The 26,344-nt window shown below is 41.3% G+C and overlaps 1 protein-coding gene across 4 annotated transcripts in view; it reads left to right on the forward strand.

Moving 5' to 3' along the window:
* The window catches only part of PXYLP1 (2-phosphoxylose phosphatase 1), a 115,131-nt gene that overhangs the window by 47,031 nt on the left and 41,756 nt on the right, over positions 1 to 26,344 (forward strand). Inside the window, exons 1-2 of one of the 4 annotated variants that reach the window (XM_054206552.1) lie at positions 9,065 to 9,171; positions 15,969 to 16,094. The exons of 1 other annotated variant lie outside the window; for it this stretch is intronic. The gene's annotated coding sequence lies outside the window, so the exon portion shown is untranslated. Of the gene's footprint in view, positions 1 to 8,482; positions 8,595 to 9,053; positions 9,172 to 15,968; positions 16,095 to 26,344 lie in introns of those variants that run through there. 2 more of the 4 variants (XM_054206553.1, XM_054206550.1) reach the window with 2 other exon arrangements.

The following is a 26,344-nucleotide window of genomic DNA, read 5'->3' on the forward strand; positions in this document are numbered from 1 at the left end:
ATGACAATGACAAGTGATTTATACTGGCAGACACCCTTCATGAACACTGAATACTGACAGTCCGTATTCATGCTAGATAGGGCCGTCATTTGGCCTATTATTTGTTCGTTTAACCTAAAAAAAATAAATGCTGTCTTTAACATATTAAAAAAATACTAAAAGTATTACAGTTCCCTTTATGACATATGCAATAAAGGGTAGTCTCCAAGTAGCCTTTTTAGCATCTATCATTTTACAGAGCACTTCAAAAGCTTTTTTCAAGCAATCATCAGACCCACTGAAGTAGATTTTGTTGCCATCCCATTGCATGTACTGGAACTTCAGCTGTGGGAAGGCATCATCTCCTGACCTGCTGTTGCATTTCATCTTAGTATCTTGGCCCTTGCCTCTTTTTTTTTTTTCTCTAGAGTTCAGGAGAGTAAGGACACTTATGAGCTATGAGGCTGTAGTAAGGTATTAATAAATCATTAACAAAAATTGAATGGCAAGAAACTGTGAACACCTTTCCAAATCATGATTCTTGGACCTGCCAATTCTACTTCATGCTCTAGCAGAAATAAAGATCTGTCTAGGGCTTTACTAGTGCAAGTTGGACCTAGGATGCTTTTTCTTTTTCTGTTAGGAAAATGATGTTAGAAATGGGCTTAGGAATTCACACTTGGGAGAGGGCCCTACTTGATAGTTTCTCAGCTATTCTGAGCTGCCTAAGCAGTGCAGAACACTCTGGCCCATCACCTCAGTATTTAAGTAAGCTTACTGGGGTCTAGAAATTCTTCCCTAAAAGTCCATGCATCTGACTGTGTGCACGTTTATTTTCAGCTGCTATTTATTTCCAGGTTTCTGTTCTATTTCAGTTATATTGTCAAAACCTAATTCTGATGAAGCTCTGGCTTTGACCCCTGAAGCTTCAGCTGTGTAGTGTCTGAAAAGCAAAGAATTCTAGTGGAAAAACAAAGAATTCTAGACTCTTAAAAAAGGCAAGGGAAGGTTTGGGGGGGTTGGACTAGATGGTCTCCAGAGGTCCCGTCCAACCCCTACCGTTCTGTGATTCTGTGTTTAGGAATTAACTGGCTAAAGAGTCCAGAGGCATAGAGTAGAAGGGGGACTTTTTTTTTTTTCCCTCCCCAGAATGTACAAGGTGAAGATCTGTAAGAATAGAAGAGGCTTAAATGACCTGAAAGGGATCAGGCAGTGTTACATTGCAGTTTCCTTACCTAGATCTTCTCGGAATACTGTCTTTTGCCTGCTCATTCACTGATGTTCACAGCAGGCTCATCTAGGTTGAATCATATATTAAAATATGGCTTTTTCTCTTCCTTGTAAGCAAGTTCTCCGAGGATTTGAGCTACTGTTAAGGTTACTGGATTTGTTCATTTGATAAACCTTAAAGTAGTGAGGAGGAAATGAATACTTGAAATATGTCACCTATGTAGGTATAGAAACAAAGAAGCCCGGCTTAGCCACACTGACTGCTTTTCCTCTGTCATGCTGAGAAAACACTACACAACTGTCACTCTCTAAATTCTACATGCTTTCTTATTTACTCCTACCACACTGGGGAGGTGCTTTCTATATGTTAATGCAGAAGAATTGAGCCCTAAAAATGAGATGTATTCCTGACATGAATATTAAATACAGTTAGAAATAAATTATATTGAAGTGTCTGGCTTTATATCTGCTTAGTACGTTACTATTTCTGCCTTGGAGCAGTTGTATGTGTTTATACTGGAAGTTCATCTGCCCTAGCAGTATGTGCATGTACGTGTGTAGAAGCATCCTTCTGCTGATTCACAATATATCAGTCAGTGTTAATTTTAAGCAGTAAGGATTAAAATTTTGTGAAGGTGGGTCTTGCAGTACTACTTATCTTTACTTAAACTAGGACATGGCTCCAGACTACACGTCTTGCATTCTCAGCCAATGGATTTGTTCACAGAAATAGTAAGCTAAGATGCTCAGATACCAAAATTATGTGGTGTTCATATTTCAAGTAGCAACAACTTGAATATTCTTATTTGAATGTTGCTTCTGCTACACCCACCCATGTTTTCTGTATTCATGTGTATGTTCTTTCCTGATGGAACATCAGGTCGGTATGCCAAATGCAGTTATACCTGCTGGCTTTAACGCAAACTGGTGTTACCAGCTATAGGCTAAGGAGACTGACATGTCCTGTTCCATGTGAATTTTTTGCCTCCCTGGTGACAAGGGTACAGTATGAATAGTATTTGTATGTCAGCATGAGCTTCTGTGTGTATCTCCATTAAGTATTTCAAGTCTTTTCCCATCTTGAGATTTTGGACATGAGTGTGGGACATGATTTGCTACATGGGCACCCTTGGTATTGGTTTTAATAGAAGGACAATGGCTGAGGAGGGACAGCCTTCCCTTTTCATGTCTGGCTGGGGTCCCTCATGAGCAGGTTTGAAGCATATCAGAGAATGAGGTAATAAGGAAGCTGGCAGTGATAATGTCAGTGCTGAGGGCTTTTTTTTCTAGGTATGTTTCCCTAATTACACTTTTAAAGTTGGCAGCTTCCCTGAGAACAAAATACAACAGGGAGATAGTACAATGTGCTTAAAATTCACCTCGCTTCGTGGAGAACTCTTTCTAGTTCTGCCCACAAGAAGGGTCAGAAATCTTCTCCAGTTAGGTACCTGGGCATTCCTTAGGCACTGGGAAGCATTCAAATACTCTAAAGCCAGTTTTGCTGGCATCTAACCATCTGGTCCCAACTCACCCAGCAACAGAAGGGCTAAAAGCTGTCACTCTGAATAACTTTACTGCCTACCACTTTGGCACGTTGAGTCTGAATTTAAAATCACAGCTTGCAGCAAGAATATTTTTGAACTAGGAAACCCTCCTGTGAGCGTATAAGGGCAATTTTATATATATATTTCCACACCCCTCCCCTTCCTCCTATCTCCATGTAAGCAACGCAGCAATGCGGCCACCCTGGTTGCCTAGGAAGCCGATTGCTGCTCCTAAGGGATCTGTTTAAAATTCCAATCCAGATTCTAGTCAGGTTTGTGAGACCCTGGGAATGGAGCTCTTGAAGTGGTGGGTACTTTCCATTTTTTTCCCTCTCCTCAGCTCCTCTGGACTGAGAGAAGGCAGCTGTGCAGCTTTGCTAGACAGAGCAGCTGGACTTGGTTACCCTTAGAACCAATTAAGCACCGTAAGAATGGCTTCCCTTATTCCAGGGAGACAGAAGGAGCTGTTTGGGATCATAAATGACACTGGAGAGTAGTTGTGTATATATGCAGTTATTTTAAGGGTTGTTTTTGAGGCTTTTTCTAAGCACCTGCTGCCTTTTAGGGCATTTGTACTTTCATCTGAGTTGTTTGAAATGCAAATAAAAGCAATGATACATATTCAGACAATCTGAGACCTGTGTTTCGGAGGACTATGCTAAACCCTTTGTGGAGTTTCTTTTCAGAAGCTAATCCTAGTGGAAAATTGCCAAATGGAGCTTTAAATAGGTGAAATAATAAGCTAGCCAAATAGGGCACCTATTAGCATGGCAAAGGTGGGTGCTCTCTCCAAGTTGGTTTCCATCTCATAGCCCTAAACTGCTGGCTAATATTTGGAGTAGCAAAGTGGGGTGATTTAAGAGCAAACTTCCTTAACATTTAATTTTGGTTTAAGGCTGCTGTTCAAGAAGTTGTCTGTCATGTCTCATTATATGTGCTATTCAAACTTGGATAGGTGTTCAGAAAAACACCTGGATAAAAATCTATAAATAGAATAACTGATTATCCGTGTAACCAATACTCATTAAAACAGATCTTAGATGGTGAGAAAATGTAGAGTTTGAGTCACTTGTTTATGCTCTCAAATGAGTGTAGGATCTTATTTAGAACTGCTTTGAAGTGTGAATTATGAACAGGAGCTCTTTGATCAGAACTGATTTATGATGTGTTATAAGGCGTTATGCCAAAAAAAAAAAAAGTCACTTACGCTTCCTTTCCAGTGGCACTGGGCAAAATGAGATCTATGGTTCCCATACCGTGGTTTATGCTAGCATGTCCGTGCTGAAGAAATTTGGCTACAAAGACTGCTGCCAAATGTCTGCAAAGTGGAAACAGGTGTTTGGTTTTCTGTTGGGGAGAAATCACTAATGCATGATATGGGTATTTTCTTAGTGTACTTATAAAGTCTATTTATATTGCACACATTCCTCCATGAGTGTGGTCCCACACAGACTTCCTCTTTCAAAAACTTCAGCCCCAAATTTAGTTTGTGGTTTCTGCTGCTAGCAGTAATTTCTCCATGAAGAAGTGGCAACAAGCTCTTTTCTTCAAAATGTGACACCCTGTTTGCACATTTAGAAAAAGCACAATTGGAACGCGATGTGGAATATTGCCATTTCGTGATACCTACCCCACGAATACTAAAACTACCTTTGTAGGTAGCTGACTGTGTTGTTCTTGAACGACTTGATTAACTGGTCCTTGTTATTCTGACATGCACTGGCAATCCTCTTGTGACCACGTAGGGTCCTGCTGGGATGAGATGCCTGTATTTTAGTCCCATGGCTGGTATGCATCGAGCCTCATGACAGTGGGGCTTGGAAAAGGAAGGAGGAGGAAGTAATGGGCCAAATTAACTGTTCAAGTTATTTGTTCAGAGGTCCTAATTTATTTTTGAAAATCCTGCAACTAAATCTGATGATTTTCCAAATTAAGGAGTATTATATACCTGTTAATATTCCAGAACGTAGTCATGTGCAAACAGCGGTCTTCTGTTCACTCTGGAAAATAAACAGGGTTATTTATGATGCTATCCAGAAGAAAGGGGAATATTGGCAAGTACAGACAGATAAGGCATCTTCCGCTGTGTCTGTTTAATACCACCTAGAAACAATGTAGAATATGTAATTATTGTTTGAGGTTTAATCAACCAGTAAAAGAGTAGAGGAAAAATAATGAAATATGTGATAATATTCCTTGTTAATTGCTGATTGCTTGATTACTGCTGAAACTGATGAGGCTGAGTGTGATGATACTATCAGGAAGTTAAGCTTGAGAGCAAGAGATGAAAACATAACGTTTAACATGAACATGATACACTGCAAAATAGCATGTTTGAGGGTTGAATTGAGTGACTCTGCAGAGAAAATTTAAATGCTGTGAAGCCGTATATGTAGAAATGCTGACAAATAAGATAATAGGCAGCCTCTGAAGAAAACAGAAGCTGCTGTAATGCAGTAGAAGAGCTGCAGAAATCCGGGCAAGTGGCTGTGGCACTATATCCAGACCAATGGTTATGACATTATTAAAAGATTCCAAGAGATCCAATGAGACTTGGGAGTGTGGTAATTTAATGGGTAACAATATTGGCATCCCAGGAGGTTATAGGAATATAATGTTGAAATATACACAAGTTATCAAGGCACTCAAAGCTATAAAACCAGGGCAAATTCTGTCAGGCATTGGATAGATATGCCACAAGACACTTGGATTGACGCAGGAACATGCACAAAGCAACTGAAAGAGGTGACATGAGACTTCAGGTATGTATGGTGGCAAAAAGCAGGCAGAAATAACTGTTTTCAAAGGGGTTTCCTTCCAGAACTGTCACCTGTTTCTTTAAATACTTAAAAGCAGTAGGACTGAGACACAAAGCATCTCAGTCAGTAATTAGCAAACTGAAAACTGTGCTTGCTAAGAATGGGGTATTGTCAGAAGCGACCTTTTGCTAGATAGAAAGTCAGAGCTCTCTAAAGCATTCAGGCATGCAGCTGAGAAATCCAGCCAAAGTCAAACAATGGAACTGAAAGTCTGATTCAGACCACTGAAACTCTTGTGTTCTTAAAAGAAGAAAAAAACCAAACCCTACAAACATATAGGGCACGAAACTGTTAGAGTGAAAAAGTAACCCTAGAACTGAAACACCTTATTCAAATATTTCCTTGTATAAAATACTCATATAGTTCAAATGTACAAGAGCTTAGAAATGCCCGAAACCCTCTTTTATGAGGAAAATTGACTGCAAACTTGTCTGTAGAGCCGTGACTTGCCTCTCTCTCTTCCCACTCACTTGTGCCTATGTACTACACTCCATGGTTGTCCTGGCTTTTAGGAGCAGTAGCTGGGATCTAGCTGGTATTTTGGATAAAGTCTTTGGGCTTACTGCCTGATTCTCATTTCTTGCGCAAGTATTAGCTGTTGGATTAAACAGGAAATTGAATTAACTTATACTGTATAGTTACATACCTGACTGTGTACTAAGTGTGTTAGAATTTGTCTGCAGGAGAGCCCTGATCCAACCGTTACCTTCTCCCAAGAATCTCCTATTCAAAAACCCTGGCAAACAGAAAGATGTGTAGTTGTTCTGACTTTGTGACTAGAAATGAAGGAGAGGGAGGAAAAAAACCCCTACCACCCAGTTGGAAACTGTTTGGTGTTTTTTCCTTAAAAAAAAAAAAAAAAAAGACAAGAAAAAGCCAGGACTAGAATCAGGAGCTTGAAAATCTAAGTAAACTATAAAATTAGAACTGTCCTCCCTGGGTGATGGGGCTGCATTTCACTATGACCTGTCCTCTATAATTCAGGTTGTCAGTTTACCTCTTGGGATTGAGGTCAGACACAGGAACACTGCAGTGTTTTGACCACACATAATTGTGAATTTTCTCAGTAGCAGCTGGTGGATGTTAGCGAGCAAGCTCACAGTTTTAGCATCCATACGTGCTTATGGTTACTATTCAGTTCATGCAACAGAATTTTTGTTAGTTCATAGCTAATCCGTTCTACTGTAAGGACATCCTTACAATTATTGCCAGAAGAGCAAATTCTGATGATATGAAGTATTGTTTGCACTATGAGAGGATCACTGGATGCATAATGGTACATACAGGAGAACGTAGATCCAACTGACAAATGAGGGGCTATGGCAGGACTGTGCATAACTCCAAGTCTGCTCAAAGGACAGTAGCTGCAGCTGCTCCAGCCTGTGAGTATTTGGTTTGTCTCCTCTAATTTCACCTTTAAAATCCAAGTATATGGGGTTTCTGTGGAGAAATTTTCAGGATATGAACAACTTTTGAGTACATAGTCATTTGTATTATAAATATCATAATGACTATCTCTAATGAAGTTGATTTCTTTTGTGTGTATAGAAAACTGCATTTTATTCTCCAAAGCAAAAACATTCTGTGAAGAAAATTAAATCCTTTTATTACATGGAGAACAGATTGACAGTTCCCGAATCCCAAATCCTTTGTGAATTGGGATGGAGGGGAAATGTAACTGCTGTGGCAAGCATTTGCTATCATGGTAAATCATTGTTTCCATATGGAGATGATTTTTCTGTAAAGCATGTATTCTGCTTTCCGGGTAGGGAAAGGCCAGATTTCTTTGTGCTGATGTCGGGCATTATGCAAGCCTAACGTGCCCTAAAGTGATCTAGTGAACAGCAGTCAGAAGTCTCACCATTCAACACGTAGGGTCTCATAATTTGTCTTCTACTCTCCCGCAAACCATTCTTTTTCAGATAGTCAGCACTGGCTTTCTGAAAAATAAGAAAATCATTATGATGGATTAGCTGTACTCTGATGTGATGCTGGCAGCAGGGAAGAGGAGCAATGGCTGTGTATCTGATGTGCAGCAGTAGCTGGCAGGCCAACCATCGTGCTGCGGAGCGTCTCTGGGTATGGATTTTGAAGAGCAGCAGTTGGTAAAGGCTCCAGTCTCCTGATCTGCAGCTGGGCAACCACTTCCCACACCACTGCGCAGTCTGTTGGATAAAACTAGAGTAATTCCTACTTCTTATCCCAAATGAAAAGATGGAGAATCTCAGCATGTTTCCGGGCGAAATCGTTCTAGTCATGCAAAAGTACTAGTCAAGCTAGAAAAACACGCCCGATCTTTTTACTAGGTATGTTGGCTCTGTGGATGTGCAATATCAAAGAAAGACCATTTGGCTCCATACTGCTATTTACGGGGCAGTGACCACCGGTCGCCATGACCCAAGAATAGAGGCCATGCAGATAAGTAGCTTGGCTGGCAGGGCGGCGTGACAACGCAGCTGGAAGCTGGCAGAAGTATCCAGGGTTGCAAGCGGAACTACAGGAGTATGTGAACCACATCTGCTCTTTCAGGTGGCTCCTGACTACAACAAAAAACCCTACAGCCATTTGCCATAAACACTGGTGCCAACTCTTTAGTATCGGTGCGTCTGCTTTGATCACTCAGTATTTGCATAGGTTCTGCATAGACTTGTCAAAGTAGGTGTGGAAAGGGAATTAAGGCATTCTCCAAATCTGCAGAATTAATTTTAGAACCTGTTTTAGGTATGCATGAAAAATCGGTGTATTTGAAAGATGATCAGTTTGAAGGACTGAACAAGAGCTCCTGCTGGCAGAGCAGAATGAGCCCCTGCGAGGGGAAAGGCTGATCAGCTGGGAGCTTCTTTGTTGGCAACAAATCCTGGGGAATACTTTGTAAGCTGTGAAATGACTTCACTTGCATCAGCTATACAAGGGAATATGTTTGTTTTATCTTTTTATTGAAATTCGTGGAATTTCCTTTGACAGAGACTTGAAATTGGCATTTCTTACAGAGGGCCGTGACAACTTCCAGCTGCACTTCCCGGTAAGTGGAGAAGAATTTGCGAGCGGAGTCACTAGCAGTAACCATTTTCCTCAGCTGCGTTAGACGTTTGTGTTGCATCTCCAGGGAACTGACGGCCATCTACTCGAACGCTGGGAGCAGCAGGAAGTTGGAAAACGGGGCTCAGTTACGTGGGAACTGGGACTCGATGCCGCTGTTGGTCCCGGAGCCCCTCGCTGGGCTCCTGCAGCGCTGCCCGTTGAAGAAGCCACTCCCGGCGGCCTCACCCCGCCCGGCCCCTTGGCGGGCGGCCCGCGGACCGCGTGTGCCGCGGCCAGCGGCGGGGCCCCCTCCCGTCCCTCCCCGCCCCACGCCCGGCTGTGGGAACCGCGGCCGGCCCGGTCCCGTCCCGCGGCGGGGAAGCCGGGGGCGGGGCGGGGACCCCCCCGCTGCGGGGCGGGCGGCGAGCGGCAGGGGGCGCCGGCGGGCGGCGCGGCCGCTCGGGGGCGGCGCTGGCAGGAGCCGGGCGCGGGGCGGGCTGCCAGCCCCAGCCCTGGCGTGGCGGCGGGCAGCGGCTCCGGTTCCGGCCCCGGAGGAGGCGCCGAGCGCGGCGGGGCAGGTAAAGGGGTGCTGCGGGCGGGAGGGTCCCCCCGGCGGGGCGTCGTCCCACCTGCCCGGCTGGGGGAGCGCTCGGGCGGGTTGCCCCGGTGCGGACCCGGTTGTATCTACGGTGTTTCCCTCCGTTAAATACTCAGCGGCTCCGGCGGGCCCTCGTTGCCGACGCCCGGGGAGAGGGGGTGCGGCCCGGGCGTTAACGGGGTGGAGGGAGCGGCTGCCCCGCGCCCGGCTCCGCTGCGGTCCCGCCTGCCCCGCGCACCGGGAGCCCCTCGCGCCCCTGGGGCCGGGGAGCAGGAGGGCTGCGGGCGGCGGCGGGCTCGGCAGCGCGGGCCGAACCGGCCCGGCGGGCGGGGGGGCTCGGCCGGCGGCCGCTGACCCCGCACCCAGGCTGGCCGCCTCCCCGAGGCCCCGGCGGGTAAAGTTTGCCTCCGGGACGGTCCCCGCGGGCAGAGACCCGGGCTCGGCACTCACGGGCTTAATGCGAGGCACGTCAGCGGCCGCTGCAGTTCAGCGGCTTCGGACCGGCGGTGCGTGTACGCGTCATGCGAGGCAAGAGCCCGACACGGGCTCGGCAGCCCCGCGGAGTCCCTGGGATGACAGACTTCGGATTTACCAGCCTCGGCTGGCAAACAAAACGGTGCTGTTGCAGAGCTGCAGTGCCTCTCCAGTGGGCCGATACTTTGTCGTCTATTGTTGGTCGATAGGCTGTGGCTGGAGTGGAGTAACTTTCTAGACTTCATCTTTTTTTTTGGTGTCTGTTGTCTTTGGTGTATCTGAGAGCAGTCCCTTCCATTGTATACACTTTAACGTAAATATTTTTAGAGCCTTGAACAGACTTCTTGGTGTATTTCTGCGCTGCAGGTTCCTGAAGAGTAATCCTGCACCTTTTGACAAGCGTGGACTTTTCATCAGAAGTGTGTTCTGACATGGAGATTGTCTTGGCTTCATGGAGAGTGTTGCACTTAAAAATAACAAAAATGAAAAAAAAAAAATATCCGTGAAAGTATCTTTTAAAATGCTAGGAAATAAGGGGTTAAACAATGGATTTGTAATTACGGTAACCTGAATTTCTGGATGGATCACTTTACATAAAAGCTGGGACAATGGAAATGACAGGGTGGGAAGAATGTGCGTGATGACCTTATAAACCTTTTATTTTGTCTGGCATTGTAGTCTGACATGAGCATCTGGTTCAGACCTTAAATTTTCTCTTTTATAAATTTTACAAATGTAGTTTCATGTGGATGAAACAACTACAGAGTAAGTGGCTCTATCCTTGACTAACTGCAAAAGCTGTCACATATAATAAGTTATTGTGCCAGTATTACAATAGTAATGGGATATTAAACGAACACATTTTGGCAGTAAGTAGCTGTAATACTTATGTCCTGTTTTGACGTCTGTAGAAGGAGGATTAGCTCAGACAGAATTTGTAGTGGGAGGGTGTGAGTGGGATGAAAAGCAAAAGCTGCTTAATTTTAATCGTCTCAAAAAGGTAACTAAAAGTAGTGCACATGGTTAAAACACATATGTTCCTCTCTTTAATGGCTTTTAATTGTAGTTTCTTAAATATTTTATGTAAACTCAGTAGTGCTGAAACATTAATTTTTGTAAGATTCAGTACATAGTAACTGAGCTCCCTGTTCTGCAAAAAAGGAAGCGTTGAAGAATAGCAGGGTCTCATGTGAAGGTCTGACAACAACAGAGCTATAAAACTGCATTGGCATAACTAAACCTCGGTACCTGTACCCATGGACCTAAACAGAGGTATATCTCTGGTTAGACTTCAGGCATTTCTGTTACTTCAGTTTCATCATTGTGAACTTGATTTTCTCTAATGGCCTTCATTTGTCTTTTGGGCTTTTTTTAGTTTAAAAAGCAGGCATCTTGGAATGAATGCGCACAAAAAGCAATGCTTCAGGGTGTGCAAAACTACCGTCCCCCATGAAGTTTGCTTTCTCCAATGGTTTCACAATGGGGTGTATATTTTTACATACTTATCTTCCCTCATGACCTCCTTAGATGAAAGAAACCTTAAGTGTCCTGTGAGGCCTCTTATGTAGGTCTTTGTTCATTTTCATAATCTTATAGGGGACCTTTGAAACTACACTTTGGTTGAATTTTTCTGGATGCTTTTTATGCTGAAGTTGCAGATTATTTTTTGAATTTATTCCTTTTTTTTCCAGTTATAAAAGGCTTGTGTCTTAAGTGTATCTGCATATTATTGCCTGAAAGATAAATTCTTGTGGTCCGAAGTGTGGCTTTTATCTGGATTTATCGTCAGTTCTAGTTGCATTTTCTCTTCTTCTCCCCAAGGTTTTTATTCTCTTTTAACTAATAAAAAAATATTGGCAATTGATATGCAAAAAACCACCGCAAGATGCATGTTGCTCACAAACATACATCAAACAAGCGTAGGAATTAAATGTTAAGCCACCTACTAACATATGCTTTATGATTTAGATATGATTAGATTTATGGTTTGTGATTAGTGCGACAAAGGAGTTGGTAGTACCTTAATTGTTCAAGAGGGTGGATTCTCCAAGTCTGCCTCTACCAAAATGCTGAAGGTGCTCTCTCAAGGAGTATTGGGAAGTGCACACAAAACATGCAGCTGTTGTTTTGGGTGCTAAAGGAATCATTTGGAGAAGGAAGTATGAGAGGATTGAAGAAGATGGAGTTTGTTATAGGTAGTACAAGAAGATTTTGGGAGTTAGTGGTGGATGCTTAGGATAGCTACCGATAAGATGCATGAAAAGACAGCATGGCAGCTCAACTGCACCGGCAAGCGCTTGGCTAGCACACATACACTGCTAGGCAGCAGCCTCAAGGGTGAGGAAAGATTTGCTCGAGAAGAACCTCAATGGTCCAAATATTGGACAAACAGCGTGGTTTGGATCAAAGCTGTCCAAGCGGTGTGTTGCGGTTGGGAGGTGTTTGATCATAGCCTTCAATCTCGACTCACTGGGAGAGGGAGTCAGCAAGTGAGCTATGCATTGATTTGCATTCAGAAGGTTGTATTTAAAAATACTCTAGATTGGGTGGTAAATTTTATATAAAAATGAAAAATTAAACTGTGCAGCAAAAAGGGAAGAAATGCTAAATGCCTGGGAGGAGACTTTAAATGTAGATTTCGTACAAGATCTCTACTCGCATGGGTTTTAGTGTTGTGGTAATTTTGCTGGAATTGTACTAAAATATTGCAGTACTGATAAAAAGATTGTTCTTTAAAATACCTCTTTTTTTTTTCTTCTTCTTTGAAACGCTTTGTGTAACAAATGCAGGCCAATGTATGGTATAAATTACACAGAAATAGAAATGGGAACAGTTGATCATAAAGCTCCATATAGGATTATGATAACTGAAGGTTTATGTAGCAGCTTTCTGGTAAGATACTAGAAGTGTTGTACAGTCCATGACATGCTTCATGTTCTGTTAAAATTAGGCTGCACTTTGGTGAAACCCCAATGGAGGCCCCTTAAGCAAGCATTTGGTTTTGCAAACCATTTAGGGCAGAAAGCTTTGGAAATTTTTTTGTCTAAAAATTGTAGCAGAGGATACATGAGTCTCGACTTATGTCTATGCAGGAGCATGGGAGCTTTGCCCATGTGGCTTGCTTTGTGGCATTTGGTTTAGGTTAGAATTCAAAATTAATGTTCTTGTTTGTCTTGAAAGTATTGGGTGGTCTCTGATTACAGCTGGGTGAGACATTTTCTTGCTCAGTGAAGAAATAAAGAGTGGGAAGGTGTACTGTGACAATCAGTGTTTATGATTCTTTAAAAAAAAAAAACAGATAATGTAATTTTACTGTGTTCAGGTAATGCCTGAATCATAAATGTAATGGTTCATCCTAAGCAGCAAAAAAGAGCATTTTTTTTTCATTGTGCAAGATGATAATAGGAACATTTGCCAGGAGGGCTGTAAAGGTGGATGGTGAGTGTGTGATTATGCACCAGGTGGTTCTGATGATAAAGAATTCAGAGCAAGATTGACAGCCTATTTCCTATTTATTAGAGAGGTAAACTGGGCATTGAGAAGCTAGATAGCTGGTATATTTCTTAAAAATAACTGATTTGCGGAAGCTGAAATAATTAGGCTTATTTGTTCACACTACATGGTAAAGATATTGTTCAGAAATGCTGTTTGGAAATATTAGCCAGTGACTGTTTTCCAGCTGTTTCATCCATAGTTTCCACAGCCACCCTAAACATTTTCATGTACCAAGAATGAAGCCAGTTTCCCCCGGAAAGCTGTCATGTGATTCATGGCTTCTCTTGCGAAAAAAACAAACAAACAAAAAAACCCATCATAACTTTGTCTCAATGTCTGCTATGATAAATTCCACAGTTATTACGTAGTGGAAGATCCCGTACTATGTTTTCCTAAATGCTGATAATCTCTGGTGATAAAAAGGGAGGCCCTGTGAATACCTGGTACACTCTGATGATTATTTTAAAAGGACAAAGCAATGCTGACACCGGATCTTGCGCATTGGCATATTTTTCATGCTTTGTTCATCTTCCTCACATCTGTGGTTATGGTTTTGGTTTGCTGATTGCCCCTGAAGCAGAATTCTGAACACAGACTTGCATTTCTGTCTGTGAAGACTTTTGGGTACCTTTATGGGGAGCTTCTGTTGGGCCAATAAATTGTGAGAACAACTTTGTGGAACTCAGCAAGAAAAACATGGGCAATGGGCCCTTCAAATGAAATTCTAGGACATCCTGTTTAATGCCCGTGCTGATTACCTAAACCTATTTTTATTTTTCCAAGAAATAACTTGCCTGCTTGCACCTTTGTGTTCAGGTTGTCTCTAGCTGTAAGATGGTGTGTTACAAGAGGTTGGCTCATCATGCTGCCGTGAGGATCAAGGGAAAAAACAGGCGTGCCCTTTTGCCAGCCACACGGCAGTTTTCCCAGTATGTTGCCTGTATTATTCCTCATTCAGCTATCCAGCAGCCAGGCAAGTTGGCAGTTATACGAAGTGTTGTGGGGAAGAAAGGGCAGCAGAAAATGCTGACTGTCTGCTAATGCATCTGTGTAATCACTATTCTGGGGTTAGATTGCAGGAAGATGACAAAATTGCTGAATGAAGTCTGTTTAGTCTTTTTTTCTTCTTTTTTTTTTTTTTTTTCCTTTCCAGTATGAGCTGCCAGATGTTGGTGCTGCAATGGGTAACAGTATAAGCTGCAGAAAGAAACAAAAGTTTTCTGTTTGGAAGACAGGAACCAGAAGTGTGTATCTACACTGTAATTTTGAATCCTTGTGATTGTATAGAGGTGGTTGAATATGGAAGTGTTGGGTGACGTGGTGTATGGTGATAGGATGGAACAGACCTCGGAGCAGGGCCATAGTCAGGAGAAAAAATATTTTAGGATGAGGGTCAAAATACAGCTTGAGCACAAGGATCGAATAGAACTGTCATCAGTAATGAAACAAATGTCAGCCCTTCCATCCCTCTTGCACAAACACTCCTAACATCAGGTTGTCGCACTGCCATTTTTCGCGTGTATAATTTTAGATAATTGAGTAAAACTGTGTTTTACTTCATGGAAAGCTCTCAGCAACGGCCAAATCACCAGATGTAAAATGCTAGGTTTTAGGGTACTGAAGGCATGGCTAGCTATTTGTTACAGGTGGCGTAGTGGCTGAGTTGCCAGGGGAACTTAGTGGATTCAGATTCTCGCAATTTTCCAGAGGGTGAGGGATAAAGGACCAGCTGAAGAGGGGATACAGGATGTGATGGCGAGTAGGCTGAAGAGCTTGGAGTAATTAAGTCAGTGAGCTCTTACGGCTTATACTAGAATCTCCCCAAATCCATTCAATTTGAATACTGCAAGTAAATCAGCCTAACTGTGGGGAACCCCTGGGAACTGTGGGTGTGTGACCTTTCAGCATTAGAATATATGCGTGTGGAGGCAGGTTCTAAACAGACCCAGTATAAGATCATCTGGAATTAAAAGAATAAGGACAGATTTGAGAGCTCAGCTCCTATTCTCAAATCCGTCTGCCCTGAATGGAATGGCAGACATGCAGAGGAAAATATTGTCTTTCATACTAACATAATCTCAAACATTGGATAGGATAAATTTGACCTGGTGTGGGGAAAATAAACATTTTCCTACATTTATGAGCTTTTTTCACCTGATCTGTTTATTCAGCTTGACTTCACTGGTTGATAGCAACTAACTTTGAGTGCATCCCTGCAATGTTTGCTTTCAGAGTTAGCGCCAGAAGAAGGTATTTGGAGCAGGGTACAACCTTTGAGACTGGAGCAGAGGGAGGCAGGTTCCTGTTCGGAGGCATGTTCAAAGGTCTGTGTTGGAAATGCATGCAGAGGGGAGTATTATAGTAGGAGAGGGAATTGTTCAAACATTTAAAACTGTAAAAAGGAAAGCCTTAAAAAAAAAAACAACCCACAAGTATAATAATTCAGGCTTGTTAACTGCTTTGCCTTTGCGTGCTTTTTGGAGCTGTGATGTTATCTGATCAGCCGCTGGCTGTGATCTGTGTGTGATTAGGATCTAAGCTTATACAATTACGAGCATATGGTATACTGTTTTAAAATTGCGAGTTTAAAATAATTACATTCTGGTGCTGTTTTTTAAGAATTATTTAATTGCCTGTATGTTCTGGAATGGTTTTGCTCTCGATTAATACTCAGTTCTGGCCTGGAGCCATCAAAATCATAAGGTTTCTTAAAAGTTTCATAATAATTTTAAAAAAGAGTTGCTCAGTTTCCTTTAAGGAAGTAAAAGCACTTCCTTTGTTTTTGTTTTTACTTTCCATGCTGTTCAGAGGCGTGTATGACCTACCATTGCATAGGAAAAGGAATAGGAATATGGTGACGTTCCTGAAGTGGATGATGAAGAGTTGGACTTGTGACAGATTTTCCTTGGGCCTCCAAAGTGACGTGCTGGACTGGTGGGTTGTTACTGACTTTGATTCTTTTTTCAGATTTCTACAGAGCAACGAATACAGCTGTAGACGCTGGGCTTATTTCCAACCAAAAAGAGGTAGTCAAAGCCAGATCTAAGCACTTACTGAGAAATTTGTTTGAAGGATGTCCTGAACTAAGGGTTTAAATGGACCAAAAAACCCCAAAGTTAAGGACACCTACTCCTTGAAGTGTTTCACGCTCTTATACATTTGCTGTTCAAGCAAGCAGACCAAATGAGATCTAGAAAGTCATCATACTTGGAAAACTAAAGCCCAAAGCATGGAAACTTTCAACAATTCCTGAAAGGAATATGAAAATGAGAGAAGAGGTATTAAGCTAGTAAAGGAATTGCAGTAGTCTTTTCAATACTTAACGATTTGGCTATGCCATGGAGTCTGACTTTTTAGAAAGGCGAATGGTTTGGGATCCAAAGTTATTTAAAGACTGTTTAAGGCTTTGTAATTTGACAGATTTTATTATAGACTGTATTTTATAGATAGACTTAACACAACAGTGAAGTTTCTGTGGTTTGAAAGGAAGTAGTCCGTGCTCTATCATGTTGTGTTCAAAATGCAGCTTCAAATTCAAAACTGCTTCCATCTTCAGAGTATCATCTGCAGTCTGAGAGATCTTACAGCAGCGGTAGACATGCAGGTTTCTTCCTGTTGAACGAAGTGGTCTTTCTTAGTCTTTATTTTGGTAATCTAAAATGTGTAGGTTCCTTACACCTGGGGACTCTTTTTACGTTTTTGATTCATTTGAGCAGGTTTGTAGCAGGTGTAGTATAAAAATGAATACTCCTGACAGGCTGAGATGAGGGAAAGGAGGTTTGGGAAGGGAACAGCACGAGAAACTTTGAATCTTTGAAATGTTACAAAAATGCACATGGCAGCAGCATGTGTGTATTTTTAATGCTATTGGTAGTAGAATTTTAATGGGGCTTTTTTCTTGTGGTAGTGAGGTGCAAGGACATGTTATAAAATCTTTTATCTATAGCACAGAATCAATCTGCAGCAAATATGTTTCTGTATAAACCCTGTCCCCAAAGCAGTGGTCAAAAGCAGACTAGTGTGTGACCTAGGAAATGCGAGGTTTTATATTTACATGCAGTTTCTCTGTAGTGCCAGACAGAAGACAAAAACATTTGTTCAAATCACTCCAATTTGTTTCCAAATTTTTTTCTTTGCTACAGAAGGGGATGCTGTTAATCAGCTTTCAGTGATGCTTTTTCCTGTTATTTGGTAGGCTTTATGTTCTTTCTTTTACCTAGTAGGAGTATAACAAATCTTTATGATGTATTCATAATTAGAAAAACTGAAAGGTACTGCATATTGAGTTTAATTTTTTGTTTCTGTTAAAGTAAGTGTTTTGTTTCTGTTAAAGTGCATAGGTGTGAAACCCAGGGCTGTAAGAAGTCCGTGTTTTGCTCTCATGTTTGTAGAAATTGATGATGCATACATTACAACTTGAAAAGCAACAGCAGCCATATAAATTGTTTGTAACAACAGTGAGGGTGTATTTGCACTTAGCGCCTCATCTCTGTAAACTCTGGAGCAGGAAAACCCAATGGAAATCTGCTCTAGTGTGTTTTCATTCCTATTTTTTAATGGCTTGCTTGGCAGCATACTGGTTTAGAAACAAGCCCAGCAAGATAACCCGGATACATTGTGTGGCATCACAGCATCCGTCGCCATTCCTTCCCTGAATGCATCCTACGAATGCAATCCTATAGATCCCATGCTGGATGCAACCAGCAACAGCAAAATTAAAACTTGGGTCATATTTAGTGCTTGCGAGCAATGACATAAATACAGACTTAAATAAAAACATTTTGCTGGCGAAAAGAGTTGACGACTTGTTTCCAACTCGTGCACCTACAGCAATTTTGGCAAATAACCACGGAAAGAGAAATACTGTGTGTGTTGTATATACTTTTGGTATAGGGACATGTCGTATACATGATTATGTAGGTTTGGGGTTTTTTTGTGTGTGTGTTTTTTTTGTTTTTTTTGTTTTTTTTTTTTTTTAAATATACAGGTATTGACAGAATTAAGATCACTTGGGTAGGTGGGACTTGAAAATAGGTAGAGGTACAGACTCCGTAAAAGGGACCAGATTAAAGGGTGAAGATGGTTTGCAGTGATAGAGGACAGAATAAGTCATCCTATTTTCCTCTGGAAAGCAGCAAGGAGGGGAGGAACTGTGTGTCACCTATTAAAAGTAAAGGAATACTTCTCTAGGAAAGCAGGATCATCTTAATGCCTAATTTGTAACCCAGAAGCCTTGTAGAAGGACAGACACTCATATTTGGAGAAGTCGGTACTGAGATAGTTGTTGCCAACATGCCTCTCTACTGAAGGACTGGAATCCTTGGGTTCCTGTGGGTGCAGCGTGGAACTTTACCTGTGTGTTTCCCTTAATGTGGAGCAGAATTCATCAGAAGAGGTTTTGGCTCAGTTCTGAGCCCCCTGGAGTGAAGTGGTGTGGCAGAGCATCAGTGACTAACAAGTATGACTAAAAGTACTAATCAAAAGAGAGAGAATGCATGAGGTGGCAAGCATGAATTTTGATGCTGACCATCGCTTTGTCCTCTGATCTAAACAGCTGTCTAAATCTGGCAGAAAGTAGAACATAAAGGAGACTACAGACAGGTTGTAATAAATGTTCCATAATTGTTTCTGTGTGCAATCCTGCTTTTCCTCTTTGTTTACAGTCAGAGCTGATTTAGAGTCCTGGAAATTTCTCCAGGCGGGGGCATGTCATCTCAGTGTCATGGCTGATAGGAACACTTGATGGTCTTTATAAATAGACTAGTGAAACTGGTAGGAGGAAAAATGCGTCTGCCGTCCAGATGCTGCCAGAGCCTGGGCATAACGACAGCAAACTGCCTTCTAATGGAATTTCTAAAGGGGTAAGCGAGGGAAAGGAGACGAAATTTAAAATGTTTTAATTTATTTCTTTATATTTCAGGAGGGATGTGCAGGACATAGAAATCATATTTGAATTGCAGCTGTTCAGAACTTCCCTGATACATTGATACTTTTAGGAATAGCAGAGAGACTGGAGAAGGAAAAGAGTGGTCTAGGGCAATGGCATCACCCCAGAGGAATTAGATGTTTACAGTACCTTATATTTTGGCACTATAGTTTCCTTCATCTTTAAGTTAGTTTGTGCGTTTATTTATTTTTTTTCCTTAATACTAGTGATAGGAACTATTGATTATTTAGAAATGACTGCAGTAGTAATACCTTTTAGCGACTACATGTCAAAAATGATTGTGCTTGGTCTTAAAACATAGTGTTTCAGTGTTGGTATATTTTTTTAAATGCAATTTTTAAATGTTGCTGAATAAAAAGCATATATTTACAGGTCACAATGATATTTTTTCCAAAAGTTGTTGAAATTGCCAGAAGCATTTGGTTTTAGAAGTGGTTCCTTGCGAGGTGATTATTGGTGAGAGCACAGGGGATGTATGCCTATACATCTGAATGGTGTTCTGGGGAAGTGTTAAAAAGATGAAAGAATCAAACGCTTAATGATCTCTTCACGTTTTTTAACGGTTCCCACACTTTTTTCAGTTATCTTTGTTCAAGAAAGCGTGGGCATAATTTAATCAGAAAGCTGACCTAAGTCTAAGGAAATTCCAGAAACCAGGAGATCTCTGGCTGCAAAATAAGTCAACTTCCAATGCTGGGAAACCCATGAAGTATAGTTGTAATGCCATAACGTTACATTAACTACAGTATTAATGCACTAAATGTAACTTGAATATAGGTATGTCTGCATGACTCTGTTTATTGACCAATTTTAAGAGTTTCGTAGACTTGTAGGTTGTAATTTAAATAAAAGAAATATGTTCTAAAAGACTTGGACTGACAAAAATCAAATGCGAATCTAAACTATGTAAAAACTTGTTCTGCTTGCATCTCTTAGGTGCTGATCTCTGAGAGAGGCAACTCAAAATGGTGATTAGAGCATGACAGAATGGGAAAGCTGGAAACTGTCCTTTGAAGGGTGTAAGCTGAAGGCTGCTTTCCCAAAATTTGCCGCATAGAACTGCATGAGAGTTCTGCTCAAACCTGAAAGCTGGTTAGGAGAAAGAGATGTTTAAAATGTTCTCCATGTTATCTGCTTGCACACCTTGAGATTTAAAAGCTAAGATCTGAGAGTCAAGTGGACTCTTTTATTTTGAGAACAGCAGATCATCTTCGAGGTGTGGCCAAATTTCAGTATGGCTAATGGTCCCTTCATCCCTTCTGAATGATAAGCAACTCTTTACTTATTAAATCCAACGGTAAATTTGCTTCACAGTGAAGATAATGAATGCTGTAGAGAGGTGCAAAATTGTTTGAGTGAGGGGCCTGTTTGATCCCTTAGGTTTAATGAAGTGAGAGCTTGTGTTGGTTGCTTTGACAGACTGCGCAATACTGCTGTGCTGTTTCCAAAAGCTTTCGCACATCTCAAGGGCAGCTGTCCCTGTATGAGGATTTTAAAATTGACTAGATAAGGAAGACAGTTGGAATAGGAGAAAAGAGAAATTTAGATGTAGACATTTTAATGTTCGACATACTAAAATATATTAAGCTTTAGCAACTTAGCTGTTCCTTGGTTGGTTTGTTTGTTTTTTTAAAATCAGATACTTGCTGCTAAAAAGTTACTTAAAAATAAAATTATGTTGTAAGTAGCTATTACTTTTTACATATCAAAATGTAGCTGTGCTCTACTGGGTAGATGCTGCTTCCTGCTGTTTCTGTGCTTGATTACCATGGAGTGGTACATGTCGCCTTTTTTTACCATGGCTTTCCTTATCTGCACTTAAATTATTTTTTTTTTTTATGAGGCTGCTGACCTGTTTGTGCTTTCAGTCAAGTTCTGTGTTTCCTGTGGTTACTCACTTCTAGTGTAAGTCATGGTGTGGGTTAGCATGAGTAACGTTTACTGAGCAGGTTTTATTTAATTTTTTCGATGATGAGCTGGTTTTACTTTTTTAGAAATGCAGTTTTTTATGCCAAGTGATGTGACCTATTTCTCAATGCATTTGAGAAATGCCTTTTTTTTTTTTTTAAAAAAAAAAAAGGAATGCTTGTTTCTTTCTGATGGGAAAATGAAGAATTATGGCTAACAATATCGCAGATGCTGGCTTTGTTACTTTGTGATGCTGTGCAAAATGCAACTTCAGTGTTGCAGGAATCATATGTCTAGTTTAAATAGCTAATGTTGCAGTCAGCTGCAGGGGTTTTGTAAGGGTTTCCTCATCGTGATGATTACAAGCATGAGTAACTAAGCAGGTCGTGCTGACTGGAAAATTGGTTCTGCTGAGCATTCCCGTTTCCTCTCGGTTCTGGTGTGTGCAATAGATCTTTGTAGCACTGGTTGATTTGGTCATAACCGCAATGTCCCAGCCACTATTTTTCATTCCTGCAGGAAAAAAAGCAAATCCTTTGAAGCACCAAAGAAAAGGTTTTGCTTATGCCACTTGCTGACACAGCTATTTTCTGCAGTTTCCAATTTAAGAGTATGAAGTCCTTCAGCTGTCTGAGAATGTCTGGATGCCGGACTTGTGGGTTTTAGTAGATGAAAAATGTACTGCCTGGTAGTCTGCTGCCAAATGGCTGGGGAATAATTGATGGAGCATCACGAGTTAAAGTGAAAGTAAGGCAGAAGTTCTTCATTATAATTGTAGCAGGAGCTGTCACCTTCATTTCAGAAGACTTCAAAACAGGTTTTGGCAGAAAATAAGCCTGCAGATGTAGATGAAAGATAAAAGATGCATCAAAAAGCAATTACAATTAAAAACTCTCTTCTGCAGCGTAGAGACATGAGACTAGTAAGTGGGTCCCTGTGTTCTTCTGTGACTTTTTCTAAAACTGTCTGTGACTGTTACTCCAAATCAAGCTTGCATTGTAGGCTTTTTGCTCTCCCTCCTAGGCTCTATGAGCTCGCCACAAAATATACATACTTCTATCTGTCTGTGGCATACGCATAGGCACAGACTTGCTACCTTCTTTTTTGGGCAAAATCACCATTTCTCTTTGCTGTTTCATTGCAACCACTTTTACTTGCTTGTATTTCAGTAGACAATGTCATTTTGATGTACCACATCAGATAAATAGAGTAATTTTATTGAGGCAGACTTTGAAGAGTACTATTGATTATTTATGGAGACACGCTATTTTAATCAAGTAAATTCATTTAAGCTGTCATGGTGAGTCAGTGTAATAATGTGCTTATGCTTCATGCGAGGTAGTAGGTTTGTATTCTAGATGGCTATGGTGATTTAGAGGATGTAACAGTATCAGTCAGTTGGCACAGAAGTTTGGCAGTCATGGTTTAGTGTCACGTCTAACCTCACGAGCACTTTGAAAGCATCGATGTCAGGTTATTTTCAGGGCCTGACTTAAAATAATAAAAAGAAAATAGTCTAGCTAGTCAACCCTGCAAATATGTCATCTTTGTATTTTGCACAGGAGGAGGGGATAGCAGGGGGGAGGCTGCATATGGAGCACTTGCCAGCAGTACCCAGCTAATGCTGAACAAAAAGTAGGTTAGTGGTGCCCACTGCTCTGCTGGGAGCTATGTGCTTTGACTGGGCTCTTAGCAGACCTCCCACTCTCCCAGCATTTCTAGGTAGTTACTAACTTTTTCAGTGAAATGGCCTAAATCGGAGAATGTGACTTGACCAAATTTTTCCAAGAGCCTAGCAGAGGCTTGGCTAGTCCCCTGACTCCCTGGCCTGGCCTTCAGTCGCAAGACTGTTTTTATGCTTGTGTGAGCATGCAATCGCCTAGCACCTTACGCTAGCGCGTGTTGGCACCACCTTGTGAGATTAGGTAAGAGCTGAGGGTGCTCTAAATCCTGTGAGTCATTCTGGCATGTTTTGATGAGTTCAGACTTTTGCATTGTTTTTAAAAGAAAAAGATAAATTCTGTGGGTAGGTAGGTATGCTGCAAAAGGTGTCTCAAAAGTAGCCTTTTAATTATCTGCATTTTGATATAGGATGCTTTATTAACGACTGTCCTTCAGAATATCTAGACTGCTTATGCGTGTTGTGCTTATAATTAGTATTGCCAAAATAAGTTTGGGGTTCTGTAGGTTGTCTTTATCAAGTCCTGCATTCATAGAATCATTTATGTTGGAAAAGACTTTTAAGGTCATTGAATCCAACTGTAAATCTAACACTGCCAAGTCCACCGCTAAGCCATGTCCCTAAGTGCCACGTCTTCTAAATACCTCCAGGGATGATGACTCAAACACTTCCCTGGGCAGCCTGTTCCAATGCTTGATAACCCTTTTGATGAAGAAATTTTTCCCAATATCTAATCTAAACCTTCCCTGGCACAGCTTAAGGCCGTTTTGTTCTTGACCAAAAGACCTGTTCTCGGGGATGAATGTAAATCGCTGCTTTTCTTGCACATGTCAGAAGCTGCTGCCAGAACGCTGCTGCTCCCAGTGCTGAGTTCCACCTCTTCTGCAGCAGTATGGTGCGTGCTCACCTTTGAAAACAGTAACTATTGACTTATTTCTGAAGCAAAGAGCCAAGGCCCATACCTGGAGACGAGGGAGGCGGTGTTGTCAGTTGTTGAAAGAATTGACCTTTGCATACTGAGGGCTCACCACGTGGAGATGGGGAGGCTGGGGCATGACCTGCACTCTGGCCTGTGTGCGCACAGTAAATAGATAAAGATCAATATTCTCTAAATGTCATGTTAGCAGCAGATGCTCTGCAACACTGCAGCCTCTTGCTATGAGGTAGTATGTTCTGAAGACCCAAAACGTGTTTTGCCGTGTGGTTTGTTTTTTGATCCGTCTGCATGTAAAAATAGTTTTGTGGGGAGATAAGGTTGGTTAGCTTCTTATTTCCCCCACCCCTCAGGCTCAATTTTATCTTTTTTAGGTTACAAATGCTCACTTCAGTGAATGCTCGCAATGCTTATTGTGCTGTCTTTACTTAATACGTGCTGGCTAAGTGCTCCTTTTCCCCGGGAGTAACTCGTTTGCCAGCACGGAGGAGCAGAGGCTTCAGTACTCGGTCTTACGTACGTTCACCTGATTCCTGACAGCTTGATGTCAAGTAGGAGCTGATGACAAATTGTATTGACAGGCTCTTCTTTAACAGTTACTCAACAGAAGCTATTCCTATTCCTCATAACCTGTAACACAGCAACTTTGAATTTGTTGACAGGCCAAAGTATATTTAAAAGAAACATCTTTCCACCTTGTTTATAATTTCTTGAATATTGCATTTAAAACTAAATGTTTTAAAACTTCTGATCTTGCACTTGGGGTTTAAAGCTAATTAAGCTTTTTCTCTAAAACATTTTGCTTATATGAGGTGCGTATGATCTCCTTTTTTCCAGTCTTGTAACTTTTCCTTTTTTGTGGCAACTGTTTTTTTTAATGCAGCAACAGTATTAATGAGTATAGACCATGCACAAGACCTCTTGCTCCTCAGAGCTTTTTAATAGATTTTACCTTCTCCCTGCTTAGTCTAGTTTTGCTTTTTCCTGTGGTTCCCCTTCTGTTCTTCCATCTGTTTGGTTTGACTGCTTTATTCTCTCCTGGTGTTTTGTATACGCTGATCCTTATACCTTCTACCCTTCGCAGCTCTGTTTAGTTTCAATGGTTCAGTTCAGTTTACCTTCAGCATGCCTTTCGCTAAAATGTTCCAGGATGAGCTACGATTTTGTGAAACTGAGACTGTTAAAATCGTTCCTTCTGTCTCTCTCTCTTTTTATTTTTTAAACTTCGTTTTTATTACTGCTTGCACATGCCATTTATGGTGCTATTGGCATTTTGGAAAAATAGTGTAATAGCTCCGGTTTCTCACTACTCAGAATCTCCAGTTCTTTCCATTTTGCCACAGCTTCCAAAAGCTGTAAAGGTAATTCTCCAAGTAAAATGAGTTGGAAAGACCTCAATCCTGCAAAATGTACGTGCATGATATATTTCACTTACTGCAAGGCCCACTGCCTTCATTTCTGGAAGATCATCACTTATGCTCTGGGTCCCATTGCTTTCTGTGCTATGGAAGTCACCTTGGGCCAACTTGTAGATCCCCCAACTCTTCTTAAGACTAACCACAACAGATAAAATAAGGAATTCAGTGATTCATGAGACATTTTCAAATACTAATGAGAAAATTCATTGGGAAGGGGGGGAAAATCTGAATTTTGAGGTTGTGATTTTACGTGGTTTATCAGTGCTCAGAGATAGAGATTAAAATCTTGCCAGGATGGTTAGTTTTTGGAGTGCAGAAGAGTTTTGATAAACAAATATGTATTAATTACATGTATATTTATGCCTTCTCAGAAGCAGGAAAGAAGCAAGAGTGATCTCTTCCCCTGAGCAAATAAGTGCTGGAGCAAAAAGAAACGTTGTTGGGGGGGAAAAAAGTTGTTTTCTGTCAACAGTTTGGATGCACTGTCATAAACAGAGCTCAGTTCAAAGGATCAGGGAATCTGAGAAGATTTCTTTCAAGATGAACCAATTTCCTGCAACACGCTGTCAGTGCTAGCAAAAGGCATCTCTTGCACATGAGAGCAGCTGGTGTGTGTGTGTGTGTGTGTGAGAACACCACCCAGCCCCATCCCTTATACAGGGCCATTTTCCAAAGGAAAATGGGTATCTGTGGGAACAGGGCACTTCAGCAAATTCTGTGCGTTTCGGGATGTCATTTTGCAAGGAAAAGTGTGTTTTTTACGAACGTGTGTGCTTCTTGTTTGGGTATTTTCAGGCGAGGGCTGGGGTTTTTTTTGTCTTTTTTTTTTTTAAACTTTTGCAAGAAGTTATTTGAGTTTTGAAGTTTTATTAAATTCTATTGACTTGAAATATAGTGTCCTGATCCTTGTCAAAACAGTTGTTTAAAGAATTGTTACACAGAATTATTATAATTTTTCTTACTCTTTATTCTCTTAAATAAGAATTGTGAACTTAGTATCAGTAAAAGTGCTACCAGTTAGAGAAACTAATTTTTAACCTGTGTTTAAAAGTGTGTGGACCTTCTTAACCTGTTACAGGATTATTTTGTTTCTAGGGTTGATTTACCAAAGGGCTTTTGTGAGCCCTTAAGTAATAATATTCTTCTTGTGGTTTGCTTTGCAGGGGGGCAAGAGACTTGTTAAAGAACTGTTGACCATGTTATGACACGAGCATTAACCCTGTGTTAGCAGGAGAAAACTTAATTTTATGGGAATCGCTTTTTTTTTTTTATTTATGTGAAAGTTCTGTCCTGTGG

Source organism: Rissa tridactyla, chromosome 6, assembly GCF_028500815.1.
Source record: "Rissa tridactyla isolate bRisTri1 chromosome 6, bRisTri1.patW.cur.20221130, whole genome shotgun sequence".
Classification (NCBI taxonomy): Eukaryota; Metazoa; Chordata; class Aves; order Charadriiformes; family Laridae; genus Rissa; species Rissa tridactyla.